Source organism: Pinus tabuliformis, chromosome 3_2 (genome assembly GCF_031772625.1).
Source record: "Pinus tabuliformis cultivar Carrire ecotype Pingquan chromosome 3_2, CPIR1, whole genome shotgun sequence".
Classification (NCBI taxonomy): domain Eukaryota; kingdom Viridiplantae; phylum Streptophyta; class Pinopsida; order Pinales; family Pinaceae; genus Pinus; species Pinus tabuliformis.
The window spans coordinates 671457848-671468682 of NC_142302.1; the positions used below are offsets into that span (position 1 = coordinate 671457848).

At 37.4% G+C, this 10835-nt stretch overlaps 1 pseudogene; it reads left to right on the forward strand.

The window, feature by feature from the left end:
• Positions 1-6622, forward strand: part of LOC149182436 (omega-3 fatty acid desaturase, chloroplastic-like) — a 39414-nt pseudogene extending 32792 nt beyond the window's left edge.
• Positions 6623-10835: the final 4213 nt, after the last annotated feature.

Genomic DNA, 10835 nt, shown 5'->3' on the forward strand with positions numbered 1-10835 from the left:
TAACGCTAAACCTAGGTCAGGGCCCATCAAGCCAACACTTATCTTGACTTCATGAGGTAGAAGCCTCAGTGAAGCTTTTCTTCGCTTCCATGAAGGTTTCCTTTGCGCGCTCCAAATCAAAGCCAACCTCCTTTTATGGAGCTTTGCAGACCCATTCACCTTCTTCAGGCTTCTTTCCCTTGTCTTCACCAGTCGTCATTCCACTTTGCAGCATGATGTTCACATTAGGATCCTCTTCGCGGTGTTCAGCCTTCATCATCTACAGATTCTGGGTAGGTTGTTGAGGCTGTGCTCCTTTTTTGCGTATTTTAGCTAGTAATACAGGGTAGTCTTCTGTCACGTGGTCAAACTGAGTGCAATATATGCATCACAGGTGCATCGATTTTGTGCATTCTCATGCGTAGTGTCCTGTTCCCCCATGGTTGTAGAAAATCACCTACCCTCGACCTCTACCAGGTCTTCCTCCACCTCGGCCTCATCCACGCCCTTGAAAACCTCCTCACACTCCCCTAACACCTTGATCCAGAGGCTGAGTTTTAGCCTGCACTCTATATGCGAGCGTTCTATACATCATTAGCTCATAGCTATGACATTTACGCTCATCATGAACCACTGATTGACAAAAGTTGCAGAAGAGCTGTTGCGGTGTCTGTACAAATTTCTGCAACAGGTGGCAATTGTCTGTCACATGTTTTCTAGCCACTTGACAGATAACACACCATAGTGCGGGCCCTGTACTTGGCCCTGCTTGAGCTTCCGGCCTCAGAGCGATCGACCCTCCTGCTGCAACATAATTTGTGAATACTGGGCAGTGATCTTTGTCATGCCCCTAGATTTTTCATTTCAGGCACCAAACTTCTTTGTGCACCTTTGGCCGAACTACTCTATCCTTCTTCAGACTTTGAAACTCTAGGAAAAGGTTCTGTAACTGTGCGTGAATCTGCTGAACTCCCAAATTAGCATCTTGCATTGGCATCTCAAGCAATCTCCAGGGCTTCCACCTAGGTCCCAATTTTTTGATGTAATAAAGCAACCCTCAGATGAGGCAAGAGTGAAGCCATAAAGCATTCGTGGTGCTGCCATCCATAAGATTCATGTTGGTTTCGTAGATCATGCACTTCAATATCTGATCCAAATCCTAGGGTGTCTCGCCAGGCTTCATTTTGACCTCCTTGAATCCCATAATTGATTGGGCTTCAGAGTTAGGCCTACTAAACTCCTTATTCAGCGTGGTTTGAATATCTGCTAATGAAGCCATCGGGTTATCAGTGCAGTACTTAATGTACCATGTCAGCGCGCGTTCCTGTAAAGCAGTGACCAACATTTCTTTCTTCATCTGATCATCCATTATACCCTGAGCCTCCCATACGACCTTTGCGACGAACCAAAACTGGTCCAGGTCCTCGGTTCCTGACCCCTTGAAAACGAGCAATTTTACTGCATTTGCCATATTGAACAGTGGTGGAGGTGGTGGCGGTGTGGGCGAAGGTGTATGCTGTGGAGGTGAATGCGGAGGTGGGGTAGGTGGATGGGGTATTCGCGGGAACCCTCGTTTTATTAACTAAACAACGCTCTGTGGTGAAGCCTGTGTTATTTCCTCGTTGTCACTCAGAGGAGGTTTGATCAGTGGGCTATATTCAGGGCCTGTTCTTCCTCTATCCCTGAAGATATTTCCACTTTGCGTAGCTCCAAACATCAAGGTAACTGCATAACTCGATTTTCACACAAGAGCATCTTAATCCAAGTATTTAAAGACCTTCAATACTTACCTTGTGGTCCCTTGAAGAAACAACGCTCTGCTTCGCTGTAACTGACCAAAGTATCGACTGTGAACTTTGTCACGAATCCTCTTATGATACGATTGAGCCAGTGTTCGGTAGCACATGTGATCTTATCTTCTGAGGCTTCCAATCTCCGCACTAATTTCGGGGTCCACACTATCAGACCGTCAAGCCTCCACCTTTCTTGGTCGTCTGCCAATTTAATGATCCACTCGTATAATTCAATCGAGAAGGAACAAAATAAGATTTCGTGTATCTCTATTTACATATATCTTCTCAACAACTATTCTTTCTTCAATTGCAAATTTCTGTTTTCTTGTGTCACGAATTCGTGGATCTTCCTATCCAACCAATCTTCAGTTTCCTTCTTAGTTGGATTCCAGTGATGCGACATCACACATCTCTTTATGCAGATCTCGGTCCCAGCAGTGGAACCATTTGTTGGATTAGTGGGCGCTGACCCAGGTTCAACGCTAATTTAGCCAAACAAATCCCTACACTACTGGCCCTTTTGGCATCAATTCGCAGAGCACGGATTGAAGCCTCACCCGAAGTAGTATGGGGGGATGATGGAACCAAGTTTCCACACCCAGAGATGGTAGTGATGTTGTTTTTTGCCCTGAATATGCCTTCGCACAAATCGATAAGAATTTTATGGCTTCTCGATATACCTCTCTTATTCGGTTTCTAGACCTTCGCGAAGGTCTACGATCATCTTTCACGGACCCTACACAGGTGATTTATCTACTTACGCGCTTCTGTAACTACTCTTACTTTCATAATTACCCATATCGGCTTAAGTATCTGATAACTTCAACATGCATTAAGATATTCTTCGCGTAAACATATATTATTATTTGCAGACAGATAACAATGTCAACATATAGATTTGTGCATCAATATAAGATTAAATCATAAACCCATTATTCAACATAACGTAATCGCATTCATTCATAACAGAAGTAAATAGACCAAAACACAGATAATTCTAGAATAATCTTCTCTATTAATGCTTCAAATCTTCTTACAGACTCTAACTACCCTGCACACTCAGCTGTAGGGGTCCGCGCACTCAGCTGCAGACTTCTACACTAGGCCTCTGCACACATGGCTGCAGAGCCTCTCTTCTACTCTAAGACTCTTCGCTCTTTTCGCTAATGACCCATTACATTCATCATCCACTTTGAACTCTTCCTTCGACTCTCCTTTTTGTACAATCCCATGGTCCGTGGACCATGGGTAGGTCTTCTAAAGCTGACACAACTTACATAATAGAAGGGCAGAAACCCTTTATGACGCTTTACATCTTTGCACTCTGTGACCACAAAATGCGGAGACTTTACACTTTACATACAAAAATTTGGGCTTTCTACCCCAAAAATGGGGCTTCTAACCCCAAAATCGACTCTAGGGGACCCTGTCCCAACATGCATCTCTGTGTTTATGATTATATCTATAAGTTGTTGCGTTCCTGTTTAAATTGGGATCAACAAGCCAAGAACTAGCTTAGCATGATAGTTAGGTTACTTTGAGCTTTGCATATTGTGGATGGAAATGGTTAATGATATCTGTAACACCCCAACCAATAGACATGGAAAAATACATCACATTTTGTTGAGAAACTTTGTTTGATCCTTTTTGGGAGGGTGATTTGAAGGGGACCCTGAATCACATTATGAATTGTAATGACTGAAACTACAAGAAAATATATTTGATGATTGAAGCAACTAGTTTGGATCTAATACGACACAATGAGAGCATGGATGTGTGATAAATACAGAGTCATCGTTAAGCTCCAAGCTTCGACCATAAAATCAAAATCAAAATTGTGTATCAATATGAACCCACATATTAGAGGAAATATTATTCATGTCTCTCCCATGTAGTGTGTATGGCTACACTCATTTGGGGGGGTTGGTCAATAATTTCCTAAATTTAAAGAATTAGGATGTCTGCTTGTGGTTTAAGTAAAATATCAAAGTGGAAGGAAAATATAAAAGTGGGGTATTCCTTGCTTGAATTATGGATTAAACGTAGTTGCATGCATGATCATTGTTCTCTCCCTTTAATTGAACATCTGAAAGATTAAAATTGGGACAAACTATTAGAAATTGTTTGTGTAGTGGTTATGGAAACTTTTCTAGAAACCACAAACTCAATAGTGTGATTGGGTATTTCACTAATTCTTCCATCCTCGTACCTTATCATGGATAATAAACTAAAAAAATGTTTTGCATCCTTAGTTATTTTCCTTTCATTTATGTCTTTCAATAGAAACAAACATGCTTTATCAATGTAAAGTTACATATAAACCTCAACTATGCCCAATATATTCTTGCAAGATTTATGCTACATTGTCCACTTTTTATGTGCTGCTAAAGTTGTATTGTTATTGGAGATGATAAGAATTTGTTAGTTTGTGTGGGTTGGAGTGTTTCAGTTTTATTATTATCAAAAGAAAAGTTCACATAGGATGTCTTTGGCATCTTTTTTCTTCTTTTCGAACATGTTAACAATATTTTTGAATGTACTTAGAAATTGTGTATTTGTAGGAATTATAGCTGAATCTCTTTTTTCATTTGACACTAACTCATAAAGGAATTTACATGAATAATTCATGGTCAACAAGGAAGACAAAGAATTGATAGATCTAGCAACACTGAATTTTGTCCCAGGCTTTCAAATCAAGTGTAATCAAAATATTATTTTGAATGTGTAGATTCTTCTCATGTTTTGACCATTCAATGTCCTTCCTGAATGGTGTCAAGTAGTTCAAATCATTCACCTTTACATTGCGAAGGATTTGGTTTCCTTTTTAGCGCTGATAGTATGTTTATGACTCCTCTGGTTGACTTAGCAGTGCCTTTTAAAAATGCATTCACGTCTAAGTATAAAACATCTCAAGAGTGGGTTCATATAATTTGTGGTCAAATTACTAATAGAATTAGAAGTTTGATTGACAAAGATTTCACAATCTCGCCCTTATTTGAGTGCCCTTGTTTTTGGCCGTGCCAAAATGTCTAGAATCAAGCCTATTTGTGTCCACTAATGTTTTGAAACTTCCTTGACAGGATTTACTTTGACACATAATACTTCACTGCACATCGCTGACTGAAAATTATGTCAATGTTAAGCTAAGGTGGACTTAAAAGTGAGCTTTTGTCTCTTTTGTGAATGCAAAAGTGATTTATTTTATGAGTTGTTGAAGTGAGAAAGAGCTAGAATTATTATTATTATTATTTTTTAAATATTGAGAGTATTGAAACATTACTCCTTTAGGTAACAACTCAAAACAAAGTACCACTTTATTGCTAGTTTCAATTTTATAATGATATTAATGTTAGGTAAATACCATAATAATAAAAGAATTTCTATCCTATGGTAGTGTTGGAGGAAGCAATATGCATGTTCCTTAATATTGGAGTGTTGAGAAATGTGGCCATTGAGAAAATTGTTGCTTGTTTTTACCTTTGCAATTTATATTCCCTTGGTTGTTGGAGTAATTGTACACATTAGTAGATGTAGTGGTTGGTAAAACAAAATCTAGAGGCAGTGTATGGTATCAAATTTATTGCCTTTATTTTCTAATCAAGATTTAATTAAAGACAATGTTGGCAGTCCTCCAATAGTGGAGTTATATCATCTAGATGGAATTGGTTGTTTAGCTTGGGCTCAAGAAGAATTGGAGAGTGGTACTCAACACTAATTGAGTGTTTTCAAGAAGCTTTATTGACACCACCCAAGGTTTTCAATGACACTATCAAGGTATTGAAGTTACATCATTTGATTTCATCTCTCCTTGGCCCACTATAAGTCTGTCTGAGTTTCTTGTGGTTTTTGGCTTCTTTCTGTGTATATTATTCTCTACAACTTGAATTTTCGTTCCCTATCTTCCGTTGTCTGTGTGGTCGTCCATGTAGATGAGATCAATCTAGGATTCTAATACTAGTTTTACGTGCAACATTTGAGCATATAATTCATCATAGTACTATATTTGAGTAAATAATTGAATAAATTAATGGAATGCTTTAGACTATAAGGCTAACATCATACATATTGTTACACTATCTTAAGGGTTTTGAAATTTTTTTGTTTGTAGAGTTAATGGTTGCTTCTTCTTGAATGACCTAGCTTAAGATTAAAGGTTTGTAATGTTTTGTTACATATACTTACAAACTACTAGTTGGTATGTCATTTAAAGCAACTCAAGCCATGATTATGTCATAGAACCCATCATTAGAATCATGAACATGTAGAAAATGACGAATCATGGCATCTCGTGAGTATTTGACATGATTCATCGATATTAAATTTCATTGACTAATGCAAGTGGTTTGTTTTTCCATCAATTTTTAGTTTAGTTTCTGTCTTCTCCTAATTTCACTCAAATTAGGCCATTGTAGTAATTCTAAGTTCACATCAAAGACCACCATGCTGGGAAAATGCTTAAAAGAATAAAACTCAATAAAATACTCTTGAGAAATCCCTTGAAAACGAATTAGATATTCAATACGATTTTGATTAACAATTGTTGGAGTAATGAAGCAGACCATGTCTAATGACTTAATTTTGTTGTTTACATTTAGATGTCTAAAACAATATGTGACACTTTGGATGAAACAACAAATAAATTATGGTTTAATAAACCATGGCTCTATTTGCATATATTTTCTACCTGGTAAGTATGTGTTCTCTTTTAATTTGTGCTTGCACTTTTACCATTCAAGGTATTGAAGTATCTTCACATATATTACCCGGCTCTGATTTGACACATGCAATGGAAATGTTTTTAGTGGGGTAGAAATACTAGAAATAAATTTTCACTTTCATCCAAGCAGTGATATATTTGTTTTGATGATCTGGATTGGATAATTATATTGTATGTCATCCATCTTGATGCTTTCAAAGTGGAAAAAGTGAAGGAATAAACTCTATGGACCATTTTTATCTATGGGGCCCAGTTTGGTAAATTGGGGTATGAAACCTTCTAGGAAATTTTGAGGCATCAAACAACCATTTTTGGGGGTAAAAAATTGTCACTTTAGTGCAACCTTTTTTTTCTATTCTACACAAATATACCTTTCCAACGACGTAGGAATCACGTTAATTGGAGTCTGTATGCAAAAGTTATGCCACTCAGAAGTTGCCCTTCTTGTTTTCACCACCATAATGCCTTTGAAGAAGGTAATATGGTTAAAATTTCCCCATCCATAAATGTGGACATATCAACCAAGGTAGAAGTTGTTGAAGAAATAGTGTTGGGTATATCTTTCCCCTAAGAATTTATCGTCTGTAAACACTTATTCAAGAAATAGCATTAGGTGAAACTTGTTATCAAGAAGTTGTATCCTATAAAGCCTTATTCCAAAAGAACCATGATTTTTTCCCTTGGTCATATGTAGAAATGCCTAGCTTAAGCCGTACAATCATAGAGCACCATAAAAACACATGTTCTAATGCCTCCTTAATGAGGCAAAAGAAGTGTCCACTGTAATGATCAAAAGTTGTATCTATCAAAGCCAAAATTGATAAGCTACACAAAGTAGGGTTTATATACCCCATTTCTTATACTTCATGGGTATTTAACTTATTACCTTTCATGAAAAAATATGGTACTATTTACATATGTACTAATTTATGGGATTTGAACAAAGCATGCCCAAAAGACAATTTTTCCACACCATTCATAGGTTAAGTCATCGATTTGTTTATAGTGTATCATGCCTTATATTTCATCGATGGCTTATTGGGATACAAATGAAATTCAAATATTCCATACAAATCAACATAAAACTGCCTTCACCACCCCCTGTGGTACTTTTCCATATCATGTAATGCCTTTTGGCCTTAAAAATGCTAGTGCCACTTTTGAGCAAGACATACATTACCTTTTTTTATTATTTGGCTCATATTATCCTGATTTTGCATATCATGTAATGCCTTTTGGCCTTAAAAATGCTAGTGCCACTTTCGAGTAAGCCATGCATTACTTTTTTTTATGATTTGGCTCATATTATCCTGACCTATTTGGACGATCTCATATTTCGTTCCAAATAATGATCTCATCACATAGAGGATCATTGTACTATATTCCATTGATGTCAATAGTATGAACTTTGATCGAACCCTCTCAAGTGTGTGTTCTGTGTCTTTGCTTGGATTTGTCATTTCCCTGCAAGGAGTCATGGTAGACCCCCAGAGGGTCCAAGCAACTTGTGAGACCCCCCACTAAAAATTCTATGCCAATTATAGATTTTATAAGGTGAGGTTAACTTCTTGCATGGACTAATTCCTAACTATGCCACTTGTTCTCACAAATTTCTTTGTCTTCTATGTCAGAATATCCATTTCTAATTGGATGAACAAGCACAACAATCATTCGATGGTTTAAAGGACACGTTGTCACATACATCACTCATAAGCCCACCTAACTTTAACAAGGACTATACTCTATGCCTCTCAACATCTTAGGTTGGCATCGTGGGGGTGTTAGTCCAAGAGGGAGATGATAATAGAGAGCATGCTATTATTAAGTGAGAAAGAACTTGTTAGACCCAACGCTTAATTATGAGCTAGTCATAAAAACTTCCCTTGCATTAGTGCGCACAATACAAAAATTAAGGCATTTTTTATCCTTAGGAATACTATTGTAGTTGCAAGTTCAAACCCCAGGTGGTACTTTCTCACTTGTATAATTATGAACCATAAGTTTTCCTAATGGATAATAATTTTGCAGGAATTTGACCTTGATTTTTGACTCACCTAAAAGTTAGAAGGCCATGATACTACAAACTTCATCATTGATCTACCTTCGGATACCAAGTATCCACCAGTAAATGACACTTTCCCCAATGGACATCTCTTATTCATCTTGTTTGATGACCCTTGGTATAATAACATTCTCCTCTACTTGCAAATGCAAAATTTCAACCCATGTCTCACACAAGATGATCGATGACTTATTCACCATGAGGCACCTTTCTATCTCCTCACTGGAGATGTCCTCTATAGATGAGGGGTAAATACCATTATACATCAATGGCTCATAGTTGAGGAAGATGAATGGGTCTTGAATGTCTGTCACAATTGTGCTAGCAACAAAAGCCTCTTAGGATTGTCCACCACCCAAAAATTCTTTGGGAAACATATTTTTCACCCACTTTATTTTGACACTACATTCAAGTAGTCAAGTGATGTACTAGGTGACAGCCTTATGCCAAGAAAATGATAGCCCCTTCGATCCCATTTCATCTTGTCATTACATCTAGTCCCTTATGAAAATGAGGTATTTCATTCATGAATTATAATTTTCCATGAAAAAATGGCCACAAGTATATAATAGTCACAGTAGAATACTTCACCAAATGGGTTGAAGCCATGCCCACATTGAACAACATGACCAACACAACAATATTATTTTTCTTTAACCATATCATCATGTGGTTTGGGGTTTCCAAGGAATTAGTGTCTAACCATGGAAAAGATTTTGAACAAAGATATCCCAATAACTCTCTTAGCTCCTTGGGTTCACTAATAAGTTTACATCGCCATGCTACCTCCAATCCAATGGTTAGGTAGAAGCCACTAACAAATTTCTCAAGACCATGTTACAAAAAATGGTAAAAGAGCACCAAAAAAATAGGCACCACACGCTATGCTAATTTATCATCCTTGTGGGTGTATTAAACATAGGTCGAAACATCAACAAGCTTCACACCCTTCCATCATTATTTATGGGGCTAAATTTTTCCTCCCAATAGAATGTGAGATCCATATTATATGCACTACCTTAGAGTTACTCCCAAACAATGCTCCCTTGATAAGTGCCTCATATAGTTGGAATATGTCGATGAAAGTCGATGCACCTCTCTCTAGCACAATGAGGCCAATGATACTTTTAAGGATGGAAATTTATTTTGAAGTGTAGAAATTTTAGTGAATTTTACTAGTCCCTAATAAGCAGATTGTAAAATGTTTAACAATAATTTTGTAAAAATATTCAAATTTCTAATGGTTTGATATAGTCTCTATAAATTTTTGGAAAAATTTAAAGTAAAATAATTGCGTCCTATAAAATTTGGACGAAATATTTTTAGAAAAAAATGGAATTTAGTGAATTTTGTTTTTTGGGGAGGTGGGGGAGGGGGGTCATGGAAAAATATTCCTTAAATGAGGCCACCAAAAAATGATCCAAAGAAGCATATGACCACAATGTGACCCCTCACACCTTCAACAAAGGGGACATAGGTCTACACTATGATGTTGCAAATGAAGCACTGGGTCCTGAGAAATTCAAAATGTGACAAAGAGGGCATTATATAGTCAAAATTTTCCTTTTCAAAGGAGCACACATTCTTTATGACCCCAATGGAACAAGTATCAAAGACCCCATCAACAGGTTCGACCTCAAAATTTTCAGCCATGAATGAAAACCTTGCTATCCCTATGATATTGTTATGTAATTTTTTGCATGTCTTATGTGTTCATAACTTTTCCTATGCTTTAGCGCATATTTATCTTGTCATTTCTTCATAGATGAATCACCCACCAAACTACTTCATTGGGTTTTCTGATGGCGGTTCTTGGTGGTCACAAAACTTAGAATCAACAACCTAGGCCATATACTCCCTTGATCAAACCCTGCTCCACAAAAATGGAGTTTTTATTGGGCTAACCACTAAAAATCAAACATAATATGACACTATCATAGGCCTTTTGGTCAATGTCATACACCTTAGCTTCACCCCCTGCATATGTTCATTGGTTCCCAACTTATCGTCATGTAGTTGAATCGTATCTTCCAAATTCACAATGTTCACCTGTTTTAGAAGTGCGTACATGTTGTAGCAAAAAAATAGGTGATCATCCTCATAACATGTGATTCCCCTAGTACATGTACAATATCCAAGGAGGAGGTAGTGCTGCAACACCACCCTATATTCCTTTATCACCCGCATGTGGGTCTTGTCTCGTCCCTCGATTAGGAGCCAAAATTGGCATAGCAGTCATCGTTGTTGTTGTCGATTCTAGAGGCAACCTTGGGTTGCTACAATT